Below are 16,927 nucleotides of genomic sequence, written 5' to 3'. Positions count from 1 at the left end.
CTTCCTCCTCTCAGTTATGCGGATGGCTCTGGGGACTGGATCCTTTGGTGCTGCACATGCCGGAAATGGGCCTCTGCAGAGAAAAAGGTTGGGATGGGAGGTGTCAAGGTGTCCCTGACTTCCTCCAAGTCAGGGTTTCTCAGCCTCAGGACCACTGGCATTTTGGGTCAGATGACTGACCGGGGGCGGGGGGGGGGGGGGGGGAAGGGAGGGGGTGACCATGTTGTACCCTGTGGCTTGTTAGCAACACCCCTGGCATGTACCCCCCAGATACCAGTAGCATCCCCCACCCCGCAGTTGTGACACCCAGAAATGTCTCCAGGCATCTCACGTCCCCCGATGGGCAGAATTGCCTCCATTGAGAACTATTGTTCTAGAAGCAGCAGCAGCGGCAGCACATACAGGAGACACAGAGGCCTCTGGAACCTTCCCCAGGTTTCTCCTTCAGTTGGGAGTTTCAGGCACAATACCTGTTAGGGGTGATGGAGGGCACCTCCTAGAATTCTCACCGCATCCCTGGGCCCAGCCTGCTTCTCTTTCGTTTCCGTGACTGTCCTTTCAGCCAGAAACCCCCTCACTTTTCACATCGTTCTGATGCTTGCTGAGTCCCTGTTGTCCCAGACAGGCTGGTCTGCAGCTCCCTGACCCTCCATGTCAGGCTGACTCAGGGGAGGGGAGGTGGAGAGAGCAGGAGAAATCCTGGGCTGGTGTCCTGGCTCTCACTGGCGGTGGGACCTATAGCACCTGATGTATCCTGTCAGCACTCTGTCGTGGTGAGCTTGTCACATCGCCCAATGATGTTGTAGCCAGAGACCCTGAAATGCCTGGATCCTGCCTGTGGCATTCCCAAGGGAGAGAGACCCCAAGAACATAGCAGATGGGAGACAAAATACAATGTGTCTTGTTGTAATCTATCAGTTATGACCCAGCAAGTTCTTGTGCTAAACCTCAGTGATCAAAGCCATTGTTCCAAAGGAAGAAAAGGATTAAGTTTCGAGAGTTTTATGCTTACAATAACAAAGTAATTTCTCTCTGTAAGAATGTAATTAATACAGTGTTTTTAATGGCCACAAGGTCTATTTTGGTAATATTTTCAGGCCATTGTCATCATAATCCATCGCTGTAATCAAGAAAGTCCAAAACTGAAATAAGATGGCAGGGGTGGGGAGCACAAAATCAACCCTCAGCGCAGCTCCATTCATGACCATCACCAACAGAGGAAGAGCGAGGCGCCATGTTGGTGGCAAAGCCCCGAGCAGAGTGGTGCCATATGATGGGAGCTGCGGTTTCTCCGATGCCCCAGGCTGACTTCCCACAGGAATCTCACCTGGCCAATATCTGTGTGATGGTGGTTGTGCTCCCTTTGAATCGTTCCTGTTATACCCAGTTCACGGTATAAAGATTTACGTTGTGAGTAAATTGCCAGAAAACCCTTTATCTGGATCAATGCCTAATGACTCCCAACGCAGAGTTCTGATGAAGCTCAAGTGTATGATACAGCTTGGCCTTGAGGCCCACCTGGTGCCTCTGACCTCTTTAAGCCCAGAGCAGTGACCGACACTCTCAAGTGGGTGCGCAGAAGATGGGGGACCCCGTGGGGTGGAGGGAACAGCCAGAAGCATGGAGAGTTGCAAAGCGGCACCTCTGCTCACCGATAAATGTGGTCCAGTCGGCAGCTGGGATTCTAACCAGTTAGACTAGCGAACTCTCCTGTGGCTATAAAATGAGGACGATGCTGATACCACAGGCTCTGGGTGTGGATGAAACGGCCTCACGCGTGGACCAGGGTAGTGTTCTCACCGTTGCACACACTGGGTCTCAAGCCTCAAGCAGCCCTGAAATCCACACCTGTCTCTAGTTTCCCCAAACCAGTACTGCCCGCACGTGGCAGAATCTGCTTGCCCTCGCGGGGTTTCCAGCAGCGCCTTTGGTCTCCCATGTAATTGACTGTGAGCATTGGAAATAGTTGTGGTTTTTAATACAGTGATATTTCCTCTTCAGAGACTCCAGCCCCTAGTCCAGTTTCAACAACTGCTAGCTTGGTCCCAAGACGTGGTTCTTGTTTCTTCCTTGTCTAATGGAGAGAGTGTTTGCATTTGCACAGGGTTTTAATGGGCTGTAAGCTGTTGGCTCGGAGAGGGATTCTTGGTTCAGAGCCAGGGAGACTTCAAATGTTTGGGGAAGCCTATGAGTGCTGCAGAGAGGGCAGCACCTTCTCTGCCGAACCCATGACCGGCATCAGCCTGGGCAGGTGGTGTTCCGTTCACCTGACAGGCAGGAGGAGCTCATTTAGAGGGACGGGCGCTGCTGGAGTGCGGTGTTTCCTGCCTGGGCAAAGGGCTCCAGACCAGGAAACCCTGTCTGTGAGTATCTGGGGCAGCAGTTTCACATCAAGCCAGCTACTGTAAAGAGAGGCCCTTTTTAAAAAATCATTCCAGAAACAGTGGGGGGAGCTCTCCATTCGGCTGCCAACTGGTGGTCTAGACCATAGAGTTCTCGAGATGGAAATCGTTTCCAGAGATTTGCTCTTTCAGGCAAGACCACACCCACGCCATCCCAGAAAGATGAATCTGTTCTATTTTGAACTGCTCTGGGGAGGAGACTTTACAACCGTCCTTGGAAACAGAGTCTATTTTTAATGACATCTGTGCTTTGCCTTCTAGCTCAAACCTCTTTAGCGGAGGTCTGTTGATCTTTCTCATTGCAAAGATCATTGTTGAGGGTGTCTCTCCTTCGACGACTTTCCTCTCTGCTTAAATCGTTTCAGCCCCAGCGCTTTTGGGGGGCAGCCAGTATAGTTCAGGCTTTCCACATGTCTCCCCCACAAGTATTCCACCAGCAGAAGAGTGTGAACATGTGCATGCATGCACACACACATACACGCCCATGTGCACATGCAGCCTTTGGGGTAGCCCAAAGCGGCCTACCACAGTCTCACAATTTCCTTGAGGTCTGCTATTCCTGTAAACATTCATGGAAATACGGCATTCTGTTCCAAAATATAGGTGGTTGTTTGATTATTTATTTATTTATTTTTGTAATGTTTATTTTTGAGAGAGAGAGAAAGAGCATGAGTGGGGGAGGGACAAAGAGAGAGGGAGACACAGAATCTGAAGCAGGCTCCAGGCTCTGAGCTGTCAGCACAGAGCCCGACGCGGGGCTCGAACTCCCAGACCGTGAGATCATGACCTGAGCCGAAGTTGGATGCTTAAGTGACTGAGCCACCCAGGCGCTCCCTGATTGTTTTATTTTTAAAACAATGCTTTAAATTACTTAACATCAGGACAAAATTCACATATACCTACCTCCCTTATAAAAAAAAATCCTTGAGGAAATTAATAGCTTGGGAAGATGCCACATATTTTTTCTGGGGTGTCCCAGTGTCCTTGGTGCACTGCTAACAACCCCAGTTAGAGAAGCCTGTGTAGTGGCCATCTGGACTCCTGGAGCAGGTAGATCTGACTTTGAAATCTGCTTATATTACTTCCTAGCAGCTTAACTTTAGGCAGATTCTATCAGCTTCTCAGCTAAAACAGCAGGAAAGTATTTCCTCCCTGGCAGAGGTGCATTTATTCAACGACCACTGAGCATGCGGCTGGGGGTAGATGTGAAAAAAAGATCCACAAGACCCTCCCAGAAAGTGAGGCATTTCTATTCCAGGTGAGAGGAACAGACAATAAACAAGTAAGCAAGTAAGAACAATTCGGACTGTACTAACGGCTACGAGGAAAATGCAATAAGGCAATGTGCTGGTGAGGTGTATGTAGGTGCGAGCCCATATGAGCTCAACGCTGGATGCGGTGGCCAGGGAGGCCTTGTTAGGGAGGTGACGTTTGGATTAAGATTCGGTTGATAGGAGGAAGCCAGCTTTGCAGATTAGACAAAGTCAGTTAGTAAAGTGCCTGGCACGTGGTAGGGACTTCGTAGACAGTAATTGCCTGTCTTTCAGGAAGTCAAAGAAATACCGTTTAAACATGGGAGGTAGAGCTTATAAGTTGTTAGAAATGACTAACATGCAGCCAGGGAATTTAAGTGGATTCTGGACAGGATACAGTCCAGGTTCGTTCGCACCCCATCCAGAGACACCTGCTCAGTGGCGCTCCTGCAGAAGCAGAGGGCTTTTCTTGTCGCCTTCTTCCCTGGGTCCCTGATTATCAGCATCTTTTTCTTTGGTGGAGAAGCCTAAGTTTTCTTTTTCTTTTTCTTTTCCTTTTTTTTTTTTCTTAAATGGTCATTTATTTATTTCGAGTGAGAGAGATTGAGGGAGCACGCACGTGCCTGGGAATGGGAGAGGGGCAGAGAGAATCCCAAGCAGGCTCCTCACTGATGGAGGGCTTGAACTCACAAACCATGAGATCGTGACCCGAGCCAAAATCCAGAGTCTGATGCTTAACCGGCTAAGCCACCCAGGTGCCCCAAGAAGCCTAAGTGTTCTGCTCGCCTGTTGCCGTCACCTGCTCCCATGGAGCATGTAAATAAGAGCTTCACCATCTTAATAAAATAGTATCAGGTTTGAGTTGTAACCTATTGAACATAGGTGAAGAACTGGTATAATTATTGTCTCCTTAAAGAGCCGTTATATTGGGCAAGACAGCTGTCTCCTAAAATGTACCAGCTTCTTTTCTGAAGTATTTTTCTTGTACATATATAAATTGTAACAACCAAACCCTAAACCAACAACTGTGTAGGAGTTTATGGTTTACAAGGCCCTTTGGTACCCAGGATTTGGGTCTTCAAATAGCATTCTTGAGAATTAAGCACCATGGGGCAGAGAGAAGAGTCTGAGGTTTGGAATCAGCCCAATGCTTACTGGGGTCAAATCCTGGCTCTGAGCCTCATCAGTTCATTTTTCTTTAAAATGAAAATGTTTTATAAGCTGAGGCCCCATGGCCTCCTGGAGTCTTGGATATGTTAGATTGTTATTATTATTATTATTATTATTATTATTAGTTTAGGATATTGATTTTGATGATAACCTAAAAATATTAACTTGTCTATTATATAGATAATCTGAATGGAAATTCCTTAACCAAGTACCTCCATTTCGGTGAGAATCCATAAAAAAAAATGGGGAAAATGATGGGGTGCCTGGGTGGCTCAGGTGGTTAAATGTCCGACTTCGGCTCATGATCTCACGGTTTGTGGGTTTGAGCTCCACGTGGGGCTCTGTGCTGACAGCTCGGAGCCTGGAGCCCGCTTCGGATCCTGTGTCTCTTTCTCTCTCTCTCTCTGCTCCTCCCCTGCCCGCACTCCGTTTCTCTCCCTCTCAAAAATAAATAAACATTAAAAAATTTTTTTTTTATAAATGGGGAAATTGAGATACCATATGGGGTCCCAGTCTGCAAAGACCCCTTCTCCCATAGAGGTCAGAAACATGTCCACCTTCTGTTGTCTTGCATGGGTTCTGTCTCTTGTCACCCAACTCGTAGTAGCTTATTGGCAGCAAATGTGTTGGTACACCGTAGTGACCCGTTTTCGTTAAGCAGCGTTTAAAATTGTTCAGGCTTCTAGCATGGCACATCAACATCGTGGATTGGTGGCTTAAAACAAGCTCACTTTTCAAAAGGAAAAATAACTCAAATTACGGTCCATTGTGCTCAAATTCTCATTAACCATCAATCACATTAAATTAATGTTCTTTTTTTTTTAATGTTTATTTAGTTTTGAGACACACAGAGAGAGGGAGACAGCGTGAAGCGGGGAGGGGCAGAAAGAGAGGGGGACACAGAATCTGAAGCGGGCTCCAGGCTCCGAGCTGTCAGCACAGACCACGGACCACGAGATCATGGACCACGAGATCATGACCTGAGCCGAAGTCGGATGCGTAACTGACCGAGCCAACCAGGCGCCCCTTAAATTAATATTCTTGATTTGATTTTTTTTTTTTTGGTTGTAAGTTTTGTAGTTACTCCATTTGTAAATCAGCATACAAAATTTATACCTGGGTTTGTTTCACAACTTGGGGTGTAGGACACATAAAAACAGAAATTATAAGCGTGCCTCAAATGCCGTGGGTACTTACAGGATAGAGGCATTGTCCTTGCCTGGGGAGTTCAGGCAGTCTGCAGAGAGGGCACAATCTTCAGTAGGCCTTGAAGAAGGAGCAGGAATGTCTCAGGTAAAGTAGGGTTAGGGTGAGGGAGGGCTTTTGAGGCCAGTGACATGGGTTGTAGGAGGCACAGAGTGGTGTAAGGGCTTGGTGTGGTTGAGTGAGAAGTTAAGAATAGGAGAGCTGGCAGGGGAGGTTGTGGGGACCAAAAAGTAAAGGGCAGTGTCAGCCGGGCAGGCTGGCTGGATTGAGTCCTGGAAGCAGAAGGGAGTTCAGGGAGGTCAGTGAACATGGGACTTGGATGATGTGAGTTTTTAAGAATGTAATTCTGGAAATAGTGTGAGAGGGGGTGTTGCATGGATAGAGACCAGCTGAGAGCAAATGGGAGTGAGGCTTTGGCCCAACTATGGGCTGTGAGGATAGACAAAAAGGGACAGAATCCAGAGATGGTTCTGTGGTAAACGTGCCTGAATCGTGTGCCCGGTTGGAGGAAGGGAGTACTGGATGGGACCACATCTGGATGAACTGGAAGACGGAGTGGGTATTCAGGTCCCCGTTACATGACATATTGAGTACGGAAAGCCCATGCATCATCCTGGTAGATATGTCCAGTCGGTTACTGGGAATGTAAATCTGGAGCTTGGGAGTATCTTAATAAGGGGGATGTCAACGTGAAGATTATTGCTGATGCTACAGTTTATTTCTCTGTAAGAAGCTTTGGATAAGATTGGAAGGCCTATGATGGAACCTTAACACCTGAGGAGCAGAGAGAAGAGGGGAAGCCAACAGACAGAAGAAGAGCTATCTGGGCAGAAGAGGATGAGACCGCTAAAAGTTTAGGAGGAAACTGGGACAGTATGGTGTCCTGGAGTCAAGGAGAGAGAAAGCATCAACAAGCAGGAGATTGGGGGTCAAATACTGAGTGCATGACTTTGAAGAGATGGGAGAACTGTCCTGTGGATTGCCAGCCTCTTGTCATTAAGGCACATGGAACATTTAGGCATCAGAGACCAGCCAAGTGGCTGAACAGCCAGGACGTGGGCTGCGAGACAGAGGAAGTGTTTGACATTTAACAAAGCAGATGGGCAGGAAACCAAGCAGTTGGTACATTTGTCATTCATTCATCCACCCATCTGATCCACCCGTCAGATATTTCCTGAGGGCCTGCCAGGTGACAGACTCCGTATGAGGCACTGTTAGCGTAGATGGAACACAAAGGAGACATAATCCCTGCCTTGGGGAGCTCCAAGTGTTGTTGGGGAGATGGTTGTATACACAGATAATTCTAGTGCCAGGTGGTAAGCGCTACGGAGAGATGTGGTGATGGCCCTGGAGCATGAGAGAGAGAGACCATTGGACCTGGATGCTGGTCTTCAAAACTTGGACCTGGTTGGAGTTGGGTAGGAATTCACAGGCAGAGGAGAAGGGGAGAAGGGAGAGAACATTTGAGTCACAGCGCAGCAGGATGCAGGCTGGAGGGGAGAAAGGGCACATCCTACGTTGTGCATGGTGTGAATGTTGGGGGTCAGAGGGGGAGCAGTGGTAGAGTTCAAGCCAGAAAGGACGGGTGAGCATAGGTGGTGAAAGGCTTGGAGTGCCATGGTAAAGAATAAGTTTGCGCCTCATCTTTGGGAGGGTGAGAATTCAAGAGACGTTGGTAAGCAACAGAATGACACAGTAGGGCTAGATTTCAAGAAAATAGCCTTGATGGTCAAGGGAAAAACTGAGGCGGGCAATCTGGGTAGCGCCCCATCTCAGTCCATCTGCAGCATCGTTCACCGGCAAAATATTCATAGAACACCTACTGTGTGCTCCGCTCTGTGCTGGGTGCTGACATATCCCAGGAAAATGCTTTTGAATCGCCTGTCTTCGAGGAGCCTGCTGGCTGTCGACCCAGATGCAGATGGCCAAATCACCAGGCAGAATCCTCCGCTGGAAAGTTGCTGATCCCCAAGTCAACCTCGGGGCCCAGAAGCCGCCACTCTTTATCGTGTGCATTACTCATTATTTTGACTGCCCTGGTTGGCTGGGGTTGTAGATAGGCAATCGCTGTTGAGAGCATGAGGCCAAACGGACCAGCCACCAAACAAAACACACACACACAGGCACTGTGCACAGACATCTGCTTCTGTTTCCCGGGTAACTGCACAGCAACACGGGGCAGACTTCGGTACCCGGCACATGCTCTGTGTTATTTTCTAGTTACAACTGAGGACAATTTCCATGTGGCTGGTGATGAAAGAGTCAGGTCAATTTCATAAGGGGGGATTGTTTCCGATTATGCAGATCACATCCAAATATTTACCTCATTCCATCATTTTGGCTGGGCCCTGCCTTTGAATATCGTGGAAATGCATCCAGGCCTCTTGTGCACTGCACTTAGGGAAGATACTCTGCGCTTACAGGCTGCCCTTGGCTGGCCGTGGGGAGCCCTGGGCACAACCTGTGAGATTGCCTCCCTGTGTCGTTGTCCTTGAAGCGAATCAGTACGTGGCAAGGAATGGAAGAGCTCCTCCAGGAAAAATCAGAGCCTGTTAGCACTGGAAGGGACCCCGGCCCTCATCAAGCCCAACGGGCTCATTTTACTGATACGGAAACTGAGGCCTAGAGCCGCAGGTGGACTTGCCCCAAGTCACAGAGTGAATAACAGCAGACTTGGGACCTGAACACAGGGGCCAGTCCTGGGTTTCCCACGAGTCTTCCCTTCCTCTCCTTTCATCTTTCCGTACTTGGCGTTGCTGCTATACTTCTGATGTTAAAAGCACGTTTCAAATGGAGTCTGCTTTGTAACACGTGAATCCTGTATTAGGCGGTTATCGTCTGTGAATATTTTCCTGTCTCATATGATAAAACTCCAGGCTGGCCTCAACCTGAATGGCTGGAGTGAAAGACGTAGGCCAAAGAGCAGGCAGTTTGAGGGTAATAAAGTAATGTGGCCAGAGCATTTTGGGATTAAGGAAGTAGCAGTGAATGGTGGAGGTCCAATTCCTCGAGGGTGAGCTCAGGTGAGTGCTTCCTTGTTTGAGTCTCACCTAGGGGTGTTCAGTGGCCAGTGATTCTCCAACCAGAGGATGCATTCAAATCACTGGGGAAGTTTGTTTAAAATTCATATTCCTGGGCCCCACCCTAGACGTTCTTATTCACTAGGTTTGGCATAAGAGCCAGGAATCTGCAAGTGTCACTAGATGCGAGTGAGGTTGGTTGTGTCGTAGGTACCTTGTGGGTCACACACGGAGAAACTACACAGGCCAGGAGTCGGAGGGCAAGGGTATGTCCATGTTCTTCAGTGTTTGGGCCAGAATATGTACTCAACGTCACATATGTGGGTGAATATGGAAGAGTTTTGATGTGTCTGAGATTATTTACTTAAGGATTCACCAACTAGAAGGACACAGGATTGAGAGAGAGCCGTAGGGCCAGGCAGACAGAGCTGGAATGGGCAGAGCAACCCAGCTCACGCCTGCTTAGCTTTTGGGTGACTGCATGTCAACGGGTCATGCTTTAGCATGGGCTTAGTATTTCTCTTTCCACATGTCTCTGTCTCTCCCTTGGCCTCCACTGACTTCTCCTTTGTTATGGCTTTGTGCAAGCGTAGCCTTTTAACTGTTCTGAAATGCATTTGTAGAACTCATTTAGATATAAATTACCCAGTGGGGGATTCTGATGCAATGGTCAAGGTGAGCCTGTTTTGCTCCAGTCTCCTCTATATGCAAGGTTCTCACTTTGGTCTCGTAGCTGCTGGCATGGACATTATGCTCAGAGGTAAGATGAGAGGACCTTTACAGTGTATTGTGTCAGAGTCAAGATAGGTGTTTGAGATGGAAGGTTGAATTTATGTCTCGGAGAAAACCATGGTGGTGGTCCTTCATTTAGATCTGGTATGAGTTTGGAGTTTTGTGTGTGTGTGTGTGTGTGTGTGTGTGTGTGTGTGTGTGTGTGTTTTATCAAAGTGCACCTCCCTCCCCGTGCTCCCACACAGGGTCTCAGGTAACAAATGTCCCAGCTGAGCTGCCAGCTGTATGTTCCTGCTCTCGTTTGCTCTCAGCTCTCCAAAACTTTGCTCTCTGGGCTCAAAATCCAAGGTGTATTTTCGTAATGTTTGCTTTAGGGTGTTGACTTGGTTATGTGGCTAAAAGCAAACCTACTTTTTCCAGTCTCTTCTAGAATGAGACTTTAGAATTTCAGACTTTGCATGTGACTCGTTTTCTATGAAGAACAGATGCTGGGTTTAATTTTGTAGAAAGAAAATTAGAAACCAGTGAAATCTTACATGATTTTACATTAGTACCGAAACCAAATACATTGAAAACATATAGAGCTGTGTTCCTAGTTACAGATCTGATGGCGATGGGAAATTCTCGGGCTTTCTCTGACAAGGACTACCACTGACTCTTGGTTTACTCCTCTGTGTCTCCCACCCTGCACAATCTGCTCGGAATCTTTCTTCATTGAATCAATTTTCATTTATTTGTTTGTTTGTTTGTTTATTTATTTAATTTTTTAACATTTATTTATTATTGAGAGACAGAGAGAGACAGAGCATGAGCAGGGGAGGGGCCGAGAGACGGGAAGACACAACCCGAAGCAGGCTCCACGCTCTGAGCTGTCAGCACGGAGCCCAACGTGGGGCTTGACCTCACAAACCGCGAGATCATGACCTGAGCTGAAGTCGGACGCTTAACCGACGGAGCCACCCAGGCTCCCCAATTTATTTGTATTTATTGAGCAAGCAATATTGTAAGCATCACTGAACTCTTTTTAAATTACAAGAAAACTTACCCTGGGTCCAGCTTCAGTAACACGTCGTATGTTTTCATTTTTCCACGTCCCCTTCCAGGCTTTGTTTATTATATGCCTACAGAATCTTTACATCATTATGATCATGGTATAGTTGCAAGTTTCTATTTGGTACTTTTCACTTAATATTATATTCCAAGGCTGTTTCCATATCGCTCTGTATTGTTCATGATTATGGTGTTTCACTGAGTCTATCAAGCCCTCGTTTGTTTGGCCATCCTAAGGGGGATGTGTTCACCCCCCTTAAAAAAACTATGATGAAATACGACAGCCACTGCTGCTCAGATTATTGCTTACCCTATTCTTCTGTGAGCTCCCACGCTGTCCCTGTGAACCTCCTATTCCATCAGTCCATCCTGTTTTAGGGGGACCTTAGTTCTCTGGTTATGCAGACTGTGGTCAGCTGTTGTCTCCATGAATCCTTTAGCCCTGGACTCCCCTAACCCCGAGGCTTCTCGTCATCCCAGTCGCTGCTTTCTGGCCTCCAAATCCCGTGCCAAAGGCAGACCCAGTTAACTTCACGTTATTTTGGTTACCACACTTTATATGATAATGTTTGTAACCATTTAGATATTATTTAGAGTTCTTCCCTGCAAGCAACGGAAGCAGGTGGGCATTGAGGCATGCCAGAGAGCAAAAGAAATGGTCTCAGAGAATAAACAGTGGGGTCAGGAAGAAGGACTCGAAGCCATTTGTGGTCTCTTGGCCCCTTTACTGGCTATTCAGATTTCAGGGAGGGAGCGTCCAATTGGCCCACATTGCTTACCTTGGCTTCAGCTGGCAGGGCCCCTGAATACATTCCCACCACACTTCATTCAGTGTGGAGGGGTGATTTCCTAAAGGACCCAGGGAAAGGGGAATGACTGCCAGGCTGCCCTACACACACGTCTTACTGTTGATACACATTTACCCAAAAATCCCTGCCTAACATTAACTTCCGTACGACGGATCCCAAAATGTTGTTAGTTACAGCATCCAGCTCCAACCCCAGAGTCTTTGGGGGATTTCAGTTCTCCCTCTGGTTCGGCAACCACCTCATCTTTTGCATGGCTCAAGTTGAATTCAGTAGGAATGTAGCTTCCCTGACTCTCTCACTTCTCGGAATGCCTTCCCCTTTCTCTGCTCCCTGGCTCATGCCCCAGTCTGGACTATTTAGAGAGGCACCATAATATCAAATAGTTGCTTTTAAGTGAGAAAGGGGATATTAAAAGGTTTGGGGGATTTTATCCAAAATACACATTTCTCCCTTGACCCCTGCCTCACTCCAGGCAGGACACATCATTGTCTCTGGGAGAAGGGGCATAGCATGGCATGTGTACTTCAAAAAGCTTCTCTTTTAATTCTGTTATCTTACCCCTACACCCACCCTGGAACCTCCAGTGGAATAGAGCAAGCGCCAGTTTGGTTTGGGGATTAGGTATGCGTCTAACACAGTATAAAACTTTGACTGCTAGGCCGCCTGGGTGGCTCAGTCGGTTGAGCGGCCAACTCTTGATTTCAGCTCACGTCATGATCTCATGGTTTGTGGGATCGAGCCCCGTGTTGGGCTCTATGCTGGCGGCACGGGGCCTGCTTGGGATTCTTTCCTCCTCTCTCGCTGCCTCTCCCTGGCTCTGTCTCTCAAAATAATTAAATAAACATTAAAAATTTTCAAAAATAAAATACAACTGTGATAGGTATTGCAAAGTTCCCTCCCAAAGAAGTTGCCCCTGTTTAGCGTCCCACCAGCAGTGAACATTCTTACCCTATCATATCAATCTTGTCATCCTTTGTATTCTTTGCCAATCTAACAGGTACAAATTGGAATTCTCTTGTTTTATTCTGTTGCTGCATTTGTTTGATTATATGTGATGTTAAACAGTTTTCATATATTGTATTTACTTCCCTGTTGTATTGGTCAGCCTGAGTTGCTGTAACAAAATACCATTGAGTAGGGGGCTTAAACACTAGGCATTTATGTCTCACAGTTCTGGAGGCTGGGAAATCCAAGATCAAGATTTGGTTGCCCATGAAGGCTCTCTGTCAGGCTTACAGACACTGGCTTGTCACTATGTCCTCACATGCTAGAGAGAGACAGAGAGAGAGAGAGAGAGAGATTCCTGGTCTTTCTTGCTCTTCTCATAAGGACATGAGCCCTATCATGGGGTCTCACCCACATGACATCATCTAAACCTCATTGACTCCCAAGGCCTCACCTCCAAATACCACCACATTGAGGGTTAGGGCTTCAACATTTGAATTTTGAGGGGGACACATTCAGTCCCTGATGACTGTAAACCACACGCTTATGCCCTTTGTCCTTATTTCCATTGGTTTGTTCATGTTTTCCTTACTGATTGGTTAGCCATCTTTGTAAGTGAGGAAGAGACAGCAGTTTAGGGTGTATTTTAGAAGCGCCTCAGGTTTTCTGCTTCAGTCTTAACATGTCATGTGTATCCTGGGGAAGGAGCAATGTGCTGGCAGATTACAAGCCTTTAAGTTTCGATTCCTTCTTTGTTCTGGTCTCTCATCATGATTTAGTCTTGGGTTTTGATGCTTGTCCCTGACTAACAGAGGTCCTGTTAGTTAGTCGTGATTTTAGGAATACTGTGTCTCAGGATACTTGAAAGTTTTCCCGTCTTGTGTCACAGAAAACTCCTTGACTATGGGGAAACAAGGAGGGAGCAGGTCACCGGGAGGGTTGGGAAGAGTACGTGGAGGATAGGAGTTTGGTGCTCTCAGGGGTGCTGTCACCTCCAAAGCCCCCTTCTCTTTATTTTTTCTTTGTTCTTTCTTCCTTTCTTTCTCTTTCTTTGTTTCCCCCCTCCCTTCCTTCCTTTTGTTTTTCTGTCTCTTTTTTCTTTGTTTCTGGCTGCATAGTATAAAAATCCAATTTTGGAGTATGTGGTCGGATTCCCACCATGGGGACTGAGATGGAATTTAAAGTCACTCACCATAATTCAACTATAAATTAGAGAATTCTTGTGAGTAGAATAGGGTGGAATGTGGTTTCGTGTTTTCTTCCCCCAGGGACCCTGCCCAATTTGGCAATGGGAAGCTAAATTCAGGGTGGGATTAGTTCTAGGAAGTGGCTTTTTAGTGTAGCTGCATGTCTAATCCCAATGTTAGTGACAGTGCCTTCCTTATCAACGTTAATAAGAACCCAGGAGGCCGTGGATAACTGAAGTCCCGCAATGTGTCAGACACATACTTCTGCCTTTGCTTGTTTATCCCAATTATCCTGCTAGAACTATCAAAGTGGATTTATTTCTACTCATTTTCCCCTTCTATCTTCCACCAAAAGCAGGCAGAAAGGCAACATGCTGCAGGGGTGTGGGCGGGAAGAACCCTGGAACAGGAGTGAGCAGGCCTCAGTTTCAGTCCTGTCTGTGCCCCTTACCAGCCTGAGACTGGGCAAGCCATGTAGCCTCTAGAGGCCTCACTTGTTCCATGTAGAGGGGACAAAATAACACCAACCTGTCAGGGTGGCTGAGGGGCCCTGTAAAGTGTAATGTGAAGCTAAGTGGTGCCTAGGCCGTAGAGCCTGTCCCTACCTGAGGGGTTTGCACAATGCCAGACCCAGAAAAGGTGCTCAGAAAATGCCTGTCCACTTTTCTTCCTTGTCCTGAAAATACTAAGCCCTGTATTCGTTTCCTTGGGCAGTTGTAACAAATCACCATAAACTTGATGGCTTGAAACGACAGAAATTTCTTCCTCACAACTCTGGAGGCCAGAAGCTCAAATTCAAGGTGTTTCCAGGGCCCCCACTTTGTCCAGTTACGGGGGGATAAATCCTTCCTCTTCTTTCAGCTTGTGATGGCTCCCTGCATTCCTGCTCATGGCTCTATCTCTCCAGTCTGCCTCGGTGGTCATGTGGCCTCCTTCCCTCTGCGTTTTCTCCTCTGTGTCGGGTGAGAACATTTGTCATTGGATTTAGGGCCTGCCTGGAAAATCCAGGATGTTCTCATCTCAATCAGTATTATAGAATGAGCCTCTTGCCAAATAAGGTCATATTCCCAAGTTTTGCCGGGTTAGGGCACGGACGTGCCACCATTCAACCCACTACACGCACTTCAGGGATTACGTTATGTATCAAGACTGTGGCCTGATTAAGCGCATTTTTTCCCAGCCACCTGGGTGAATCCACGAGCAGTTTGATATTAAGAAATCAGGGCACGTAAGAGAGGAGAAAGAACAAAAGCTTGTGTTTTTTCATTTTAGTTTGTATTTACAAACAGGCAAAAAGCCTTCTCTCCTGGGTCCCCCACTTAGTAATGATGAGTTGAATGTATTCACTATTCATGTACCCATTCACCCGCTGCTGCTCACGCACTGGCCGTGTGGAACTGTAGCCCTCCTGTCACAGAACCTTCTGTCTTGCCCTTGCTCTGACTCCGTCTCCCACTGGCTCCACCCCATGTTACCTCCAACCTCCTGCCTTGGCTCTCTGAACATGGCTCCCCAAGGCTGGCTGGGCGACATCCACCTCTGGGCTTCACCCTCTGATTCGATGCTTATTTGCTCCCTGGGTTCCCTCCGCTCTGTGTCATCCTGACATCGTTGCTCCCTGAACCTTCAGGAACCCAACTTAAGCTGCAGATGTCATCCACAGACCACTCTGCCCTGGAATGTAGTTGAAGGAAAACGGCCTCAATTAAACGAGCCCCAAGGCTTCCGGGTGACTGATTACCTGGGGACAAGGACTCTAACCAAGGGCTAAGCCCTCACTTTTAGTGACTACAGTGCCAGCGACAGCAGTGACTAAGGTTTCCTCCTCAAGTCCTCACAGGCCCCCTCTGAGGTCATCTTAGCTCCACCTGTCATTTCCATGTGGTGTGAAGGAGCTCAGTCTTCTTGGATTTGTGCCACACAAAGGGGAGGATGGTCCCTGGACCTTCTCACTGCTCAGGGGTACTGTGGGGACAGAGGAAGAACACAACCATGAAAAGTGTTTGGGCTTTGGGCCAAAAAATGCTTCCAAAACCAAGATCTAAAACAACAACAATAACAACAACAACAACAACAACAAGCTGAGTTAATCATGGCTTTTTGCACTTAAGATGGAAACATGAGGTTCACTGAAAAACTCATGTTCTAAAGAAGGTCATAGTGTTGGTCAGTGTCCCACATTAGGACTGGGACTTGGAAATTGAATAGACTGAACTCCAAACCCTGCGGTGGCAACGTGACCCGGGCAGGTCACATCTCTGAGCCTCAGTTGGGAAACCATACCTGTGAGAGGACTGGAGATTACATGTGTTAACCTGGTATCGAGTGGGCACCTGAGTATTACAGCTATTACTGTGATTCTTTCTCTGAGGCCGCCTTTTTTTTTTGTTTTTGTTTTATTTTATTTTTTTTTTATGTTTATTTATTTTTGAGAGAGAGAGATTGAACATGAGCTGGGAGAGGCAGAGAGAGAGAGAGAGAGAGAGAGAGAGAGAGAGGGAGAGGGAGGGAGACACAGAATCTGAAGCAGGCTCCAGGCTCTGAGCTGTCAGCACAGAGTCTGACGGGGCTGGAACCCACAAACCACAAGATCATGACCTGAGCCAAAGGTGGACGCTTAACTCACTGAGCCACCCAGGCATCGCTTCTTAATTTTTTTTTTAATTGATTAATTTTTTTTTTTTTTTTTTTTTTTTTGAGATAGAGCACAAGCTGGGAAGAGGGGCAGCTGGAGACGAGAGGCTCCTAAACAGGCTCCACGACACGGGGCTGGATCCCGTGACCCTGGGATCATGACCTGAGCCGAACTCAAGAGTCAGATGCTCAACCCAACTGAGCCAATCAGGCACCCCCTCTGAGGCCTTCTGAATCCCTCTCCCCTCCCCACCCCACCCAGCCAGAGAAGCCAGTCCCCCCAGGAGCCTCCCCCAGTCTTGTGCTAACTGCACAGTGCTCTTCTGCTGGGTCTAGGCCATTTGCGTGGAGCTGGGGTGCTTTCCTCCTGGTTCTCGGGGCCTAGCTCAGCATGGGCATATAGCTGGTGCTCAGAGCATGTCTGCACCATGAAGGAACACTGCGTACCCGCCCCGCCTGCCGCGCCTGGCATCGCTGTTCTCTGCGAAATGATGGGTTAAATGAACAGGAGTGTAGAAT

The 16,927-nt window shown here is 47.6% G+C and overlaps 1 protein-coding gene across 1 annotated transcript in view; it reads left to right on the top strand.

The window, feature by feature from the left end:
• The window catches only part of THSD4 (thrombospondin type 1 domain containing 4), a 564,456-nt gene that overhangs the window by 68,003 nt on the left and 479,526 nt on the right, over positions 1–16,927 (top strand). The gene's annotated exons all lie outside the window — the stretch shown is intronic.

This window comes from Lynx canadensis, chromosome B3 (genome assembly GCF_007474595.2).
Source record: "Lynx canadensis isolate LIC74 chromosome B3, mLynCan4.pri.v2, whole genome shotgun sequence".
Lineage (NCBI taxonomy): Eukaryota > Metazoa > Chordata > Mammalia > Carnivora > Felidae > Lynx > Lynx canadensis.
This window is presented reverse-complemented; position numbering and strand designations above follow the sequence as displayed.